A 16,888-nucleotide genomic window follows, 5' to 3' on the forward strand; every position below is an offset into this window, starting at 1 on the left:
ATGAAAATATCTTAAAAGTTGTTCCTGTGAATCATTATGTTCTATTTTGAATGATTAATCACATTTCAGTTCTGTATCCTATCTTATCTAAAGAATCACATCCTCCCTTTGTGAATAACATCCTTCCTTTGTAACAAATCCCTCCATAAAAAAAGAGAATAAAAGACTGAGGTAGAGTGAGTTCTGTGTGCAATGCTAGGCAATATGTTTGCAGATCTGCCTACCTGCCAGCTTGCATCATATCTGTGTGTCTGTCTTTTTTGTATATATTTCGTCTCTCTCTTTCTCTCTCCCTTTCACCACCAGATCTCCTTTCTTCGTGACACCCACACTTCCTTGTTGAGGCTGGAACCCAACATAGGACCTCGACAGTTTGGTAGAATACTTCCTTTGTGTAACCAGACATGCTGCTATTGTGAAAGCCTTTCCATCTTCTTGTATGCTGATAAAGTGGTGACCCACCAACCTTCTGCTATAGAAGTTTTCTTCAGTTGTCTGCTCCCTGCACTCCAACCCCACTCTCTGAGGGGCTACTGGCTGACATCATCAAATCTATTCTTCAGATGGTCTATAAATTCAGGTGGGAAATATTCAGTTATATTTTGGCTCTCGTGGACTTGTTTCGATTTCTTCATCTTTAGCCTGACTTGCATACAGCTATTGAAGGTCTGTTTCATAATCCGCATCTCATGTTGTTTTGAGCTGATGACAATGAGTTTTTCCACCATTTTTTCCCAGAGAGGTAGTCAATTGGTTCCTGTATCCATCTGGTGAGGTCCATGTGTATAGTCATCTTTTATGTCATTTTAAAAAGCTATTTGCAGTGAATAGGTTGTTGGTCTTGCAAAATTCTATCATGCAGTCTCCAGCATCATTTATTTCGCCACGACCATATTTTCCAACTACTGATTCTTCCTCTCTGTTTCCAACCATAGCATTCCAGGCACCAGTAATTATCAACACATCTTGACTAAGTATTTGATAAATTTCTAACTGAATAAGTTGGTAGAATTTTTCAGTTTCGTCATCACTGGCTTTAGTGGTTGGTGTGTAAATTTGAATAATAGTTGTATTAACTGGTCTTCCTTATAGGCGAATGGATATTATCCTATCACAGACAGCATTGTACATTTTGATGATGGATGTGACTCCATTCCTCTTCAATTTGTCTTTCCCAGCATAATAAACCATATGACTGCCACATTAAAAATGACCAATACCAGTCCTTTTCAGCTCAGTAGTACCTAGGATATTGATCTTTATGCACTGCATTGCACTGCATTTTTTTTGGGGGGGAGGGGGGAGGACACAGTGAATTTGTTGAAGGGCAGAGGTCAGTGCTACCAAGGACTTCACGAATACAGCGCCCTCCACTTGTCCAAGGGGCCACCGTTGGGGATGTATTTGACCCCACAGCCATCTGGGATTTGGCGCTTCTCAGCCACCATGTCTTCAAACTTGTTAGCATTGAATTTGGTGAAGCTGCATTTCTTGGAGATGTGGATCTTCTGGCGCCCAGGGAACTTGAACTTGGCCCTGCGTAGGGCCTCAATCACATCCTCCTTGTTTTGAAGCTTGGTGCGGATGGACATGATGGCTTGGTCAATGTGGACCCTACCCACAGTGCCCTGTGGCTTTCCAAAGGCCCCCTCGCATCCCTGTCTGGAGACTGTCAGCCTCAACACAGGACAACATCTTGTTGATGCGGATGACATGGAACGGATGCAGCCGCACTCAGATGTGAAAGCCATCTTTGCCACAGCTTTTCACCATGTACTTGTTGGAACAAATACGGGCAGGCTCCAGGGCTTCTGAGGAGAGCTGCTCATATTCATCTGATACCATGTGGCCACAGAGTGGGAACTCATCCAATTTTGCCTTCTTCCGACCCAGGTCAAAGTTACAAATCTTGGCATCATCGAGCAGGGCAGCGGCCCATGACAACACCAGGATCTTTGTGGCACGCTGGAGGGAAAGAGTTGCACTACATTTCTGACACCTTCCAATTTTCCTGGATTCATACTTCATACATTCCATGTTCCGATTACTAATGAATGTTTACAACTATTTTTCTCTTTTTGTGTTGTGCCCCATTAGCAAATGAAGGTCCTAAAAGTTTACTCCAATTTCATCATTATGATCAACTCTACTTTGAGAAGGCAGCTCTTTCCCAATGGTATTTTGAGTGCCTTCCAACACGAAGGTCTAATTTTCCAGCACTATATCTGACTATGTCCTGCTGCTGTTCATAAAGTTTAACATGGCTAAACAGTAGTCTGCTTCTCCTTCTTCCTTGTCTGTGTTAGTGTAGAAGCTGTGCTGAAATCTGCCCACCATGGGTGACCATGCTGGCATTTAAAAGACTGGTGGCATAGCTTCCAGCATCACATCAACACACAAGCCACCATAGTAAAGTGACAGACGAGTCTTTCCTTTGCAGGTAGTCTGTTTTTTATGACTGGCAATATTTAGGAAATGAACCATAGTGCCACAAACATTAAACGTTTAACTGCTAATTGGTTTGAACTCACCCAGTGGCTTGTTAGAAGAAAAACTTGGCAATGTACTCCCATAACATTGTTGTTATGTGCCATTGAGTTGGTCCCAACCCACAGCAACTCTATATAGGGTTTCCAAGGAGCAGCTGATGAGCTTGAACCATCAACTTTGCAGTTCAAATCTTTGCAGTCCAGTGCATTAACCCACAGCGCCACACCAGGACTCCCCAATAAACATTATAGCCTAGGAAAGTCTATGGGAAGTTCTACTCTGTCGCATGAACCTAATAACAACAACAATTTTATTATTTTATTTTTATGCATGTTGTTTTGCAGTTGCACTACTATGTGTTAATTATTTAAAAAGTTCACATAAAGTCTGTGTCTAGGTTCTTTTTTCACATATGGAAGTACAATTGTTCCAGTAATTATTGAAAGATTGCCCTGTCTCCATTGAATTGCATATGCTCCTTTGTCAAAAACAAGTAGACTACATTTGTGCGGCTCTTTTTCCAGGGGATATATTTTGTTTCATTGATCTATGTGTCTATTCCATGTTATCATGTCACCCCTAAGAAAAGTTTGATACTCCTTGTTGTTGTTGCTATGTGCCGTGGAGTCCGTTTCGACTCATAGCGACACAGGGTTTCCGAGGTTGTAAATCTTTACAGGAGCAGAAAGCCTCATCTTTCTCCCGCGGAACAGCTGGTAGTTTCGAACTGCTGACCTTGCAGTTTGCAGCTCGATTCATAACCACTACACTACTAGAGCTCCTACCTACACTGTTTTCCAGTAACTTTTCTCCATATCTTCATCAACACTGAATGTTTCCTATCCTTTCTTTTTTTTTTTTTTTTTTCAAAATGCCTGTTTATCTTTTAATAAATTGAATTTTCTTTTTGTTTTTACTGAATTTTAGCTATAGTTCATATATTATGGGAATTGGCCTTTTGTTACCTATATTACAAGTAGTTGCTTCCTGTTTCCTAGTTACGCTTTAACTTTTTTTTTTTTTTTTCATACATAAGATCTTCATTTTTATATAATCAAATTTACCTTTTCGGTCTCAGAACTTGCTTAAACTTTTTACTTCTGGGCTTCATTTCTTAATTCCGAAAGCACCTGACAAGTGTCTACCAGTTAAATTCGCTAATTGTAGCAGCCATGTGAAATCTATGACTTAAAATTTTTCTCTTGAAATTTTTCTTTTGTTCACAGCAACATTCTTTTTCTAATTTCATACTTCTACTGTTTTTAATGTTATCTGGTTTCATTTTTATCTAATACAACTTCAATAAATGCTGTGTGCTACAAGAAGACTATTCCCAGATTGAAGTTGAATGAAAAATAAATGTACATCTCTAAGCACCACTCTGATATACTCTTTCAACCTTGAACCAAAACTATCTCCTTAAGTCAGCTTTAGGAAAATAACAGATTCGCATACAAAATAAAGGATATCACCCATGAGAATGTTGCTCCTTTAAAAACCATACATACTAAGCTAACAGGTCAAAACTTACACTAAAGCAAGAATGAGAAGATAATGGATCAAGGAAACTAGAGCACAGGAAACAGAAGAAACAGAATTCAATTAAGAGAATGTTGACACACTGTGGAAAATGTACTGTCACTGAAAGAATCTGTATATAAACTTTCAAATGGGAATCAAATTTGCTGTGTAAACTTTTATAGAAAACATAATAAAATATTCTTTTAATACACAAATAGATAAATAACTTACCAATATATCAATAAGCATTTGTCCCTAAGAAGGAAATCTTAATTCAATGTATCACAAACAGTTGTTACTAGGCTAGGTGGTGGTGGCTATGTGCAGTGGAGTTGGTTCCGACTCATAGTGACCCTGTACAGGGTTTCTGAGGCTGTAAATCTTCATGGGAGCAGAAAGTCTCATCTTTCTCCCATGGAACAGCTGGTAGTTTCGAATTGCTAACCTTGAGGTTAACAGCCCGACTCATAACCACTACACAGCTAGAGCTCCTTATTACTATGTTTAGATGATGTAAACCAAAAACTAAATCTTTTCATCAAGTTGATTCAAACTCATAGTGACACCCATGTTACAGAGTAGAACGGCTTCATAAGATTTTCTTGGCTATAGTAATTTACAGAAGCAGATGGTCAGGCCTTTTTTCTGAGGTGCTTTCTGAGGTGGACCCACCAAAATTTAGGTTAGTCATCAAATGCAAACTGCTTATTCCAAGTAAAAAACATTGTGCAAAATATCATCACAATCATGATTATTTTTCTTTTTCAGATACACTTTGCTTTCCTTTCAAAGCCTCTCAGATGTGGTTCATCATATGTAAATCTGCAAGGATAACAAATTAGCTCATTTTCAAGATCACTCTGCCTTGAATTTTAATATTAGGTCATAGTATAATTCTGACCTATCTTTGTCTCTCTTTCAATTAGGAGCAGGCAGCTGGTGTTTCTGCTGATTGGATTACAAACTGGGTGGACCCAGCAAAGCAAAAAAGGAGATGACCATGAGCCCCTTCCCTAAGGGCAGAGCTCACTTCATTGTTTCCACCAGACAGAGCTGCTGTTTGATTTTCTTATTTAAAAAAATTAACAATTTGAGCACCTAACATGTGCCAGTCATTGCTCCATGTGGCAGGGATACGGTCACCAATAAGTCAATCAAAGATGCTTTGTACAGCACGCCTTCTTGAAGAGAAAGACAGAAAATAAATATGAAACTAAATAAAGAAGTAAATTATATGGTATATTAGAAGGTGATTATGTGCTATGGGAAAAAAAAAAAAACCAGGTTGAAAAGATGAGGAGTGTAATTTTTAGTAGATTGACCACTCTGAGGATGACACATGAATAAAGATGTCAAGGAAGTGAGAGTACGATATCTAGATATTGTGGGGAAGAGCATTTGAGATAGAGGGAACCGCCTATGCAGAGATCCAAGGCAGGAGCATGTTAGAATAGCAAGGAAGTCAGTACAGTGGGAAGGGAGTGAGTGATGGGGAAAGAAGCAAACAATTGTATCAGGGAGGTGACGGGGAAGCAGATCACATAGGGTCCTTGTGGGTCATTGTAAGGACTCTGGTTTTTCTGGTGAGTGAAATGGTGAGTCAGTCCCTGAATGGCTCTGACTCTGCTTGACACTTTCTAAATCAAACACTTCTGGTGCACATATCAAAATCTTTTTGTCCCTACCCCTTACTTTAGCACTGGTCTTGTGGTGTGGTGCTGTCCAATCAGCACTGGACTGGGAACCACAAGGTCAACAATTCATACCCACCAGTTGCTCTGGTAGCGTAGTGGTTATGAGTCGGGCTGCGAACCTTAAGGTCAGCGGTTCGAAACTACCAGCTGCACCGCGGGAGAAAAATGAGGCTTTCTACTCCCGTAAAGATTTACACCCTCAGAAACCCTATACAGGGTCGCTATGGGTCGGAACCGACTCGATGGCACATAACAACAACAACAACAAAGTTGCTCTTCAGAAACCCTATATCGTGTCACTATGAGTCAGAACCAACTCAGTGGCACTTAATAACATCATAGTGACGCTATAGGCTCTGACTAGTTTTGTGCAGAGACAACTGTATAGAACCTTGTTTTAAACTGCATGTATAAATGTTAGGTTCTATCCTGGGATTCCTTTGAAACTGAACAGAGTTGCCTTCTAAATCATTTGGAATTCATGTATTATTAATCCAGAAATAGAGTAAAGTTAATGAGACCTCAAGGAGGCCACCCTTGACCACAGGGGTGGGAGAGAGGGAAGCAGAAGCCAATAAGTATATACTCCCCTCTTGCATGCTGCAAGTAAACGGTACTTGGATGAATTTCATAAGATGCCGCAGATAGTCCCATGGGATCCAACACTGGACATCTCTAGCACTGTGCAGATAATGCAGCCTTGTATTGGCTTTTCCTCCCTTGATGTTTCATTTCTCCATGTTGCACTCTGCTACCTGAGACCATATTTCCAAATAAACTACACACAAATCTATTCTAAGGTTCTGTTTTAGTGGGAACCAAGGTTAAGACATTCCACATACTTTCAAACTGTGCTCTTATTCCTCCAGAGTGGAAGCCCCTAGAACATGTGCCCTGCCTGGAATCTCATCAATTGCCATATTCACCTAGCACTGACCCACAGCCAGTCCATCCTGACTTCCCTTCAGTTCCATCTACTTCCCAGTTAGTTTCCATTCCTTCTTGGCCTCTTCTATTCCATGCAATTAAAGACTGGAGTAGGGGTAGGGAAGGACCTGGAAGATAAGTCTGTGAAAGCACTCAGATGACATATACAGCATTTATAGGCAATGTATATCCACTAGACATTTTGAATCAGGGGAGCAATATAAGATACTAGGGGAAAAAAAGATAACTACGTCAGTATGTGAGTGGATGGGAGGAGGAAAGTTTGGGCCAATGAACATTAGGAACAAAGGAGCATAGAGAACTGCTCCCTCCAGTGATCAAGATTTTCTCTTTGTAATGGTCCTCTGCCAATTCAGTGGTCCATGCCTGGGCATAGGGGTGGAGACAACACCCAAGGAAAAGAGAAGAAAAGCACCTCCATGACATGCTCCTGCAGAGAGTTGGGTTGCCCTTGCTGTAAGGCTTGCAGGATAGGTGGAGTGGAAGGACAAAGAATCAAGGGAACTTGGTAGGGTAAGGAATGTGGTTAAAGAGATGGATCATGGTACCCAGATTGAATAGGTAAGGTAAAGAAGCCAGGAGGCATCTTCTGATAGTCTGAAAGAATCAAGGCAATAAAGAAGAGATGGGTATGAAAAGGGGCAAAACAGTAAAACTTCCAAATGCCCACCTTACTCTTTTGTTATAATTCTGACTAGAAAACTTGGTATAGAATACATGGATACTAATCACTCAAATGAGGTTTGGAGATTATCTGTGGAATTCAAGGTTAATTGGACTGAGTGTGCAATGAAATCCAATCATGCTTAACTTATGGGAAGTAATTATCTCATTTCAAAGTCTAAAGTGAGAACAGACAAAAACTTTCTATTAGTTCAGCATAAATATTAAAATGGGTTCATGGACACAAGACTAGAAAAATGAGGGCAGAGCCAATAAAGAAACCTGACATTAGCAAGTAAGAGTTTTAGTAACTATTAAAAAGAAGATCCAGAGGCATGCCTATAAATTTATTCAGAATAATGTTCACTGTGGTCAGAAACTATACCACATAACATTTTTAAGGGTTCAAGAGACTTAGAAAAAATAAAACTAATGTTCTCTTAAGCCAACTTAAAAAATAAATTTGGTCCATTGATTTATTCTTAGTATTTAACTTTTTTTCTTTGTTCTTTGTAATTTAACTTTTTTCATTTTCTTTCTGTAATTGAACAATTATTCACCTACATTTTCATATATATATATATATATACATACATACATACATACATACATACATACAAGGAGGCTTCAAAATTTCAATGAAAAATGGAATTAAAAGATAAAAGATGTTTTTCCACAAACTTTTTGAAGCCTCCTCATAATTGAAGCCAAGTAAAATTCAAAAGGCCATGTTAGGAATCAGTTATAAAACTTGTCAAAGTAGCTTTTTTGCTTGTTTTTATTTGTTTTACTTTTATCTAATTATGATGGATGTGCATATCACTTCAGCAAAATTGTATTTATTACCTTGAAATTTTTCAGAAAAGCATGTCAATCAATAAATATACCAATAAAAAGTGGTTGAGTAGTACTGCATCAACTATTTTCACATTAATGCTGTATAATGCTATTGTCTGTAGGCAATGCAGATGAAAGGATCAGTAAACTTCAAGGTCAATAGAAATGATACTGAACTTAGAATGAGAAATATTTGAAATAGAATTTGATGATATTTGATGATCCATGAACAATATCAAATGATGCTATCAATCTAAGAACAAGAGAGAGAATATGGCAGGAAAAAATATGTGATTAAATAATGGCTCAAATTTAAAACCCAAAAAACTTAGAAAAAATCAAGGAGGATTTGTCCTGATACCTGTCTTAACATGGTGAACCTTGAAAACATTATACTGAGTGAAACTAATGAGTCACAAAAAGATAAATACTGTATCATCTCATTTATATGAAATAAGCTAGTATATAGAAACCAAAGGTTATTCATAGCTACTAGGAGTGAGACAAAGGAGCAGGGATGATTCCCAAGTGGGCAGGGTAAGCATAAGCTTACTTGCACTTACTTATTAATCTGTAGTGAACAATTTCATATTTGTCATCACATCAAAGATTCTGCTTCTAGGTGTGGCTGGCATGTGTCTCTCTCTCAATCCCACAGACCTTCCTATAGAACCAAACCTTCTCTCAAATTTACAATCTCTGACAGGAATAGAGTTCCCAGAGTGCAAAGTAAACACAGGCTTGCTTGTGCTTGCTTGCTGGCCTGTAATGAAAGGAGAAATTTTTTGCTTAGGCAGCATTGGATTTCTGTTAATGATGGTAGAATAATTTTGAAAAGGTCAGTGATATTGACTGCATAATATGAAGATATAATCAATGTCACTGAATTATGCATGTAGAAATTACTGAATTGAAAAATGTTTTGTGATATATATTTAAAAATTAAAATATGCATGGGTTAGTATGAGCAAGTCTCACTATCCTCACAGCTGAGGAGCATTCTGGCTGTTAGTTCTTCCAATATAGATTTGTTCCTTCTTCTGGAAGTCCATGGTATATTCAATATTCTTCACCAATACTATGATTCAAAGGTATTAACTCTTCTTTGGTCTATTTATTGTATGCTTCACTGTCTAACTTTCACATATATATGAGGTGCTTGGGTCTAGTGCACATTAGTCCTCAAATGACACTGTTGCTTTTTAACACTTTAAGGAGGTCTTTTGCAGCAGGTTTTCCCAATGCAATATGTTCTTTGATTTCTTGATTATTGCTTCCCAGGCATAGATAGTGGATCCTATTAAAATAAAATCCTTACATCTTTTCTTTGTTTATCATGATGTTGCTTTTTGGTCCATTTGTGAAGAATTCTGCTTTATGCTGAGGTATAATCCACACTAAAGACTGCCATCTTTAATCTTTATTAGTAAGTGCTTCAAGTCTTCTTCACTTTCAGCAAGCAAAGCTTTGTCATACAACTATATGTCACAAGATAATGAATGTTACTCCGATTCTGATGCTATAATTCTTCTTCATATAGTCCAGCTTCTCATATTATTTGACCAACAAACAGATTAAATAAGTATGGTGAACGGATACAACCTAGACAGACGCCTTTCCTGAGTTTAAACCACTCATTATCTCTTCTATCTGTTCAAATGACTATCTCCTGATATATGTACAGATTCTGCATAAGCACAATTAAATGTTCTGGGATTCCTGTTCTTCAAATGTTATCTGCAATTTGTCATGATCCACACAGTAGAATGTCTTTGCATAGTCAACAAAACACAGGTAAACATCTGGTATTCTCTGCTTTAAACCAAGATCCATCTGACATCAGCAATGATATCCTCCATTCCATGTTTTCTGAATCCAACTTGAATTTCTGAAAGTTCCTTGTCCATGGACTGCTGTAACTGTTGTAATTTTTCATTATTTTTAAACCAACCAAGTATATTTCACTACTCAATCTACTTATGTTTACAAATGCAGTTCTTGTATAAATTCTGAGGATCTAATGTCCACTAAGGAGAATATCTCAATTTGAGATTATATTTAATAATTTGCTCTGAAGCTGCTAAGAACTAACTATATCATTTATTGAACTCCTACCACTATGGGTCAGAACCGACTTGACGGCACTTAACAACAACAACAACAACCATATAAAATGCACTATATCAGGGGCTGTGGGAACATCTTTTTTTTTTTTTTTTTTTTTTTTAATGTAATGACAAAGAGTTTGCCCTCAATAATCCAGAGGCTTCATATTTTGGGGAACATTCTCTAAGTAGGAAATTATATTAAAAATTTCTGCCCCTAAAAAATATCTAGGCATAAAAGCTAGATTTCATGGAAAAGATCCCTCTCATCTAGGACATTCTTGTGTTAGCTAGACATGGTTGTTGTTGTTAGCAAGTGCCTTTGAGTGAGTTCCGACTCCTCACAACATGTATAGGGTTTCAGAGGAGCAGATGATTAGGGGTAAAGTGCATGTCCTATAGCACCACCCCAGTACCCCTAAATAGATATTGTTGGTATTTTAAACCTATTCAGCCCTATCAGAACACTATGAGTCAGAATGTAATCAATGACAGTGGGTTTGCTTTAGTATGTGAACACACTCTAGGAACACTGCAGTCTTTTCAAAGAAGATATTGCAACCAGATGGCTTAGTAGAGTGCTAAAGTGGTGATGCATTCGTTTTAGTTTATTAATAACAAACTCTGCAACTCACAATAACTCAATAAGTGTCTAGTAATCAGTAAGAGGAAAACCTTTACCCAACACTCCAAAAGGAGAATGTTTTGGAAGCACGTTCTCAGCTTCTTTCTCCATACCCTCTTGCTTATCTGATAGGTAAAGTTATCCCAATCTGCTGCAAAAGACCTCTTTAAAATGTTAAAGAACAAAGATGTCACTTTGAAGACTACAGTGTGCCTGATCCAGCCATGATATTTTTAACAGCATCGTATGCATGCATGCATGTTGCTGGAGGAGAATATTGAAAGTGCTACGGGCTGCCAAAAGAACAAATAGATCTGTGTTGGAAGAAGTGCAGCCAGAGTGCTTCTTGGAGGCCAAGATGGCCAAACTTTGTCTCTCATACTTCAGACATATTATCACTGAAGAAGGATATCATGTTTGGTAAGGTGGAGGGTCAGAGAAAAAGAGGAAGACCCCCAATGAGATGGATGGGCCAAGTGGCAGCATCAGTGGGCTCAAGTGTGACAACAATTGTGAGGTTGGCCCAGGACCTGGCAGTGTTTCGTTCTGTTGTACACACGGTCGCTATGAGTTGGTACCAACTGAATGGCACCTAACAACAACAACAACATATGTAGGTGAAAGTTAAACAATGAATAAAGAAGGCCAGAGAAGAATATATGCATCTAAGTATTGGGGAAGAATAGTGAATAGACCATGGACTGCCAAAAGAACAATGAAATCTCTCTTGGAACTTATTGGGTGTCTTTTGTCTCTCTTCTACATTCATTTACTGGGATTCCTAACAGTTCACAAGTGAAATGTTGTTGTTAGGTGCCATCAAGTCATTCCAATTCATAGCATACCTGTATAGGGTTTCTAAGGAACAACAGCCGACTTTGTGGTTCATAGTTCAGTGCTGGTCCTACAGCATCAAACCAGATGTTTGAAACAAATTAATTACTTGCACTCTAATCCTTGCCTTAGGGTATTTTTGTGGGGAAATAATCTAGATTTGGAGAAAAGGCTAAATGTCAATATAGACTCAAGGTAGTTCTGAAAACCAAATTTATCAGCAACAAAATTGTTAATGGTTTTTCCACTATTGGACTTCTGAATCAATCACTTCCAAACTTCTGAGAAGGATGGAAGTTGGGAAGGAAGAGAGGAATTTAGCTATTAGCATCTATAAATCCTAAGAGCTAATAGCATTTACTTGCTTATAGATCTGAAACTATATAATTGTACATCATTTAACTCTATAACTTTCTATCTGAATGTATTTTGAGCCAATCAGACTTCTTATCTTACCTCAAGAATCCCTGTTCACCCTATGGTTACTAGAGGTTCCCAGAAATGGATAAGGGATACCGCATGAGAAAATGAACTCCATGTCCACTAAAAGTAATGAAGCATAGGCTAAGTAAACATCCATCAGAAATGTCATAGTAGATACTTCAAAATAGATAACATGTTTTATAATTATTTTGCCTGGCCAATTGATGGGAAGCGATCCATATATGTGTCCATTCCAAAGAGAGGTGCAGTCCAGTGCATTAACCCACAGCATCACACCAGGACTTCCAATAACCTCATATGCATGTGAAACTTGGACAGCGAATCAGGAAGACCATAGAAGAATTGGTACATTTGAGTTATGGTGTTGGAGGAGAATATTGAAAGTACCATGGACTGCCAAAGGAACAAACAAATCTGTGTTCAAAGTACAGCCAGAGTGCTCTTTGGAAGCCAGGACAGCCAGACTTCATATCTCATACTACGGACATAGTATCAGAAGGGACCAGTCCCTAGAGAAGGATATCAGGTTTGGTAAAGTAGAGGGTCAGAGAAAAAGAGGAAAAGCCCCCAAAAGAAGGATTGGCACAGTGGCAGCTTTAATGGGCTCAAGCATAGCAACGATTGTGAGGTTGGCCCAGGACCGGACAGTGTTTCTTTCTGTTGTGCATAGGGTCACTATGAGTTGGTACTGACTAGATGGCACCTAACAACAACAACAAACCATTGTTAAGGGGTCCTGGTGGTGCTGTAGATTAGTCATTTAGTCATTCACTGGAATGAAACAATGAAGATGTCTGTTCCTGTAAAGATTTAGTCTTGTAAACCATATATCAGTCAGAACTGTCTCAATAGCAGTGGAGTTTTTGTTTCATTTTGCTTTGTTTTGTTTTGTTCTGTTTAAGCCATTGGTTGACTTCCTATCCTACATCTCAAAATCCAACCTGTCTTACAAACTTTAACTCAAATGTCACCTTCTCCATGAATTCTTTAAACCTTCCTTATAATTGTTTCTTTACTTTGAACTCCTGTAATTCATTTTTCCATAACAATTATACTTATGTACTTATTTACAGTTATTTTCATTCACATTCTGACAAAAATTCTGTTCTGATTACATTCAAATCATTTCCAGTAAGGTCCTGTCTCCTTTCATTGATTGTATGCTCCTTAAAAGTCAAGAATAGCAACTATTCATATTTGTAACCCTATAGTATCTACTACACTATTTGATAAAAATGAGACTCTCAACAAATATCTTCTGATTGAATAAATTTGTATTCTACTTCTGAGTAATAATAATAATAATAATAATAATAATAATAATAATAAAACACGTGATGAGATCAAATAAAGAGTCCTGGAATTTGTGTCCAAAGATATAGTAGCCATTATTGGTTGTCAGGCCTACATTCATTTCTCCATACTGTCTTCTTTTATGGCAAAGCCAGCCTCCAATAATTGGTTGGTTGTTGGTTGGGTGCCTTGGAGTCAGTTCTGTATAGGGTTTCTGAGGCAGTACATCTTTATGGGAGCAGAAAATCTCCTGTCTCCTTCGAAGTGACTGGTAGATTCAAACTGCTGACCACACAGTAGATGTAGATAGGTAGATTCAAACTGCTGACCTTACAGTTAGCAGCCCTGTTCATAATCCACTAGGCTACCAGTGATCTATGCCTCCAGGGACAGAGATTTAAAATGTCAGCTCTTCACTTTCCCAGACTTTTTTGCAACTATAGGTAATTATGTAATCAAGTCCTGACTAGTGAGATATATTGAGAAACCTTTAGCAAATGTATTTCTTGGAAAGATTTTCCTCCTGATTTAAGCAAATGAAAAAGGAAAGAATAGGCATAGGGAGAAAAGGGAAGAGGAGGGAAGAAGAAAGAATGAAGAGCCTCTTACCTTGCTTCTTGCTTTAGATTCTTTAGTATAAATATGTCATATTTGGAGCTACTTGCGGCTGCAACTGTCTTCTCGCCTTGAGGAGGTCAAGAGAATCAGAGATACCAGTTTAGCTCCTTGAACCAACCTGGAACCACTCGCTTACAGTCTTCTTTTTATATGAGATAATTAATTATCTTTATTGTTTAAGTCATTGTTAGTTAGGTTTCGGATCTTATATAGAAAGTGTGGGTTTGAATCCTACCTCTATACTTATATTCTATACTTAATATCTGTATAGAAAAATTCTTAACATCTTTGATTCTATGTATCTCTAACTTGAAGACTTTCATTATAGGGTCGTTGTGAGTCATTCATTAAATAATGAATAGGAAAACATAAACGAGAGTAAATTGCTACACAAGTTACTTTAATTGCTTGTAGAAACCCAAGATATTCTTGCATTTCTTCAATAATTTTTGACAGATTAATTTCTCAACCCTCTCCACCATGCCAAAAACAAGAAAAAAATACAATAATAATAAAATCATAATCTGCTGAAGGAAAGAAGTAGCTAAATTTTACATCTCTAGAATTATTTCTCTTTCAAAGAAAATTCCCAGAACATCATTTAGCCAAATCTAAGCATTAGTTTTCCTTATAGTACTACAGTTTGATTTTAAATAATAGGGATTTTATCCTTAAAATAGGTTAAACACAAACCTGCAGACATTTTTCTGAAACACAGTCATAGCAAATACAGACTAATTGTAGGATAAGTCAAAGGCTCTTTTTCTCAGGCAGATTGCACGCTTACTTATTATGTATAATGGCCCTGTCATTTACAGTAGTATATAATTACTTGGCATTTACAGCCAAGTACTTTCTATGCCTTTGCCAAATGAAACCCTGCAAATACTATGGAATAGATCTTTAAGCAAAGCAAAGTATTCAGGGAAAGCATAGGTGTTTTACTTTCAGTTTTCAAGTCATGATTCAGGGTGATTTGGTCCTCTTAGTTGCACACATTTGTTCAGATAAATTTCAATTTGCATAAACTCAGAGACCTGCAAACCAAACAAGGAGACACACAACTTAATTTCCCTTTAAATACGATGTTTAGTCTTGATGGTTATAGTAGACCATTGTTGTTGCTGTTGTTGCTTAGTGTCATCCGGTCAGTTCCAACTCACAGAGACCTTGTATAGGGTTCCCAAGTACTGGCTGGCAGGTTTGAACCACCAATCTTGCATCTAGCAGCCCAGAACTTATCCTGTAGCGCCATACCAAGATTCCACAGTAGGCAATAGTAACTCCTATTTTTGTTTGTTCAATAAACATGCTTTCATCTCTCTTTTCTTCCAAAAGCAAACTTTCCTCAACAGTCCCAGAGGCGAGCAAGAGACCCTATCTGAATCAGTCAAATAGCCTCCTGACCCCAATGATTGATTCCATAATGTGTATGTAATACAAACAGAACCAGTATAATGCTTCTCAGAATTCAGCACCTATGAATACTGGGAGAAGTTTATCCCCAGTAATAAAGAACTAGGTCAGCACATAATAAGAACTAGTTCAACTGTTTGAGTCAGACTTTTAACTTATGTATAACTGGCAAATTGCAAATGCAAATGACTTTGGGAAAATAGTCATTGGTTGACCCAAAGATTTGACTCAATTGCTTCCCAGATAGCAGCAAGCAAAAAGTGAGTCATCCTATGAATTCAGGCAGAACGGGGAGTCTTGGATTAGTTATACCATTGGGACATTAAAATGAGCAAAAATGGATTAAGAGTAAAGAGTAAGCATTTATCGATCCAAAGAGAAAAATCTAGAACAGCAGTATCCAATAGAATTATACTATAAGACACATATGCAATTGTATATTCTCTAGTAGATACATTTCAAAAAGAAAAAAAAATAGAACTTTAATAATATCTTTTATTCAACCTAACATATCCATGACCTTATCATTTCAACACATAACCAATATAAAAATTATTAGTAAGATGTTTTCTTTTTCTTTTCAGCATTATGTCTTGAAATCTTGTGTGTATATTATAATTACTTAATTCATACTAGTTATATTTTAAGTGCTTAACAGCCATATGTGACTAATAGCTACTACATTGGACAATAAAATATACATAATAAGACATTTTGTCTTTTAATTTTTGTTGGAAGTACCCTAATATCTCTCTGATCTAGGAACAAAGTGATACCCCTGGGTCCAAAGACCCATTAATCAGTGGAATAAATGAAATGAAAATTCAATCCTAAGTATTTTAGATGGCATGTCCCAGAATCGTATGTAAATGTTTGTACATTCAAGGAGGTGTATGCCAATAATACCTTGTATAGACTATGTACCTCCTCAGAAAACCACAGCTGTGAATCATCTATTCTGCCCTTGCACCCTAGTAACTGAGTTTTCTCATGATTTAAAAAAAAAAAATCACATAACCATGAGCATTCGTGCTATTAGAAATTCAAGGCTTCAAACTTCCACTGGAAATTCAGTACTACCCAGAAATCTTATCCCTAGTTAAGCACCTTCCTATTATTCTCAACAGCTATTTCAAATCTTCACCGTTTTCTTTATGCTCCCAACCTTCACATAATACATTTGTCTACCATTTTCAGTGGAGTGCCCAACTTTTTCTTCAAAAACAAATGGGAGAGGGAGAACAAAGATGGCGGATCAGGTGGACGTATAGCAGAGAGCTCCGCCAACAACAACACAGAATACCCAAACAAGCAGGCTCAGGGGATGGTCCCAGAACTCTGAACCACATATAAAGGAATACTTAGAAGGTTGGAAGGCTCACAGCTGGGAGAATTTGTGG

General features: G+C 37.6%; 1 pseudogene; it reads right to left on the reverse strand.

Annotated features, from left to right (window-relative positions):
- Positions 1 to 1,352: 1,352 nt before the first annotated feature.
- LOC102826330 overlaps positions 1,353 to 16,888 on the reverse strand; it is a 35,267-nt pseudogene continuing 19,731 nt past the window's right edge.

Source organism: Chrysochloris asiatica, unplaced genomic scaffold (genome assembly GCF_000296735.1).
Source record: "Chrysochloris asiatica unplaced genomic scaffold, ChrAsi1.0 scaffold00030, whole genome shotgun sequence".
NCBI classification, from domain to species: domain Eukaryota; kingdom Metazoa; phylum Chordata; class Mammalia; order Afrosoricida; family Chrysochloridae; genus Chrysochloris; species Chrysochloris asiatica.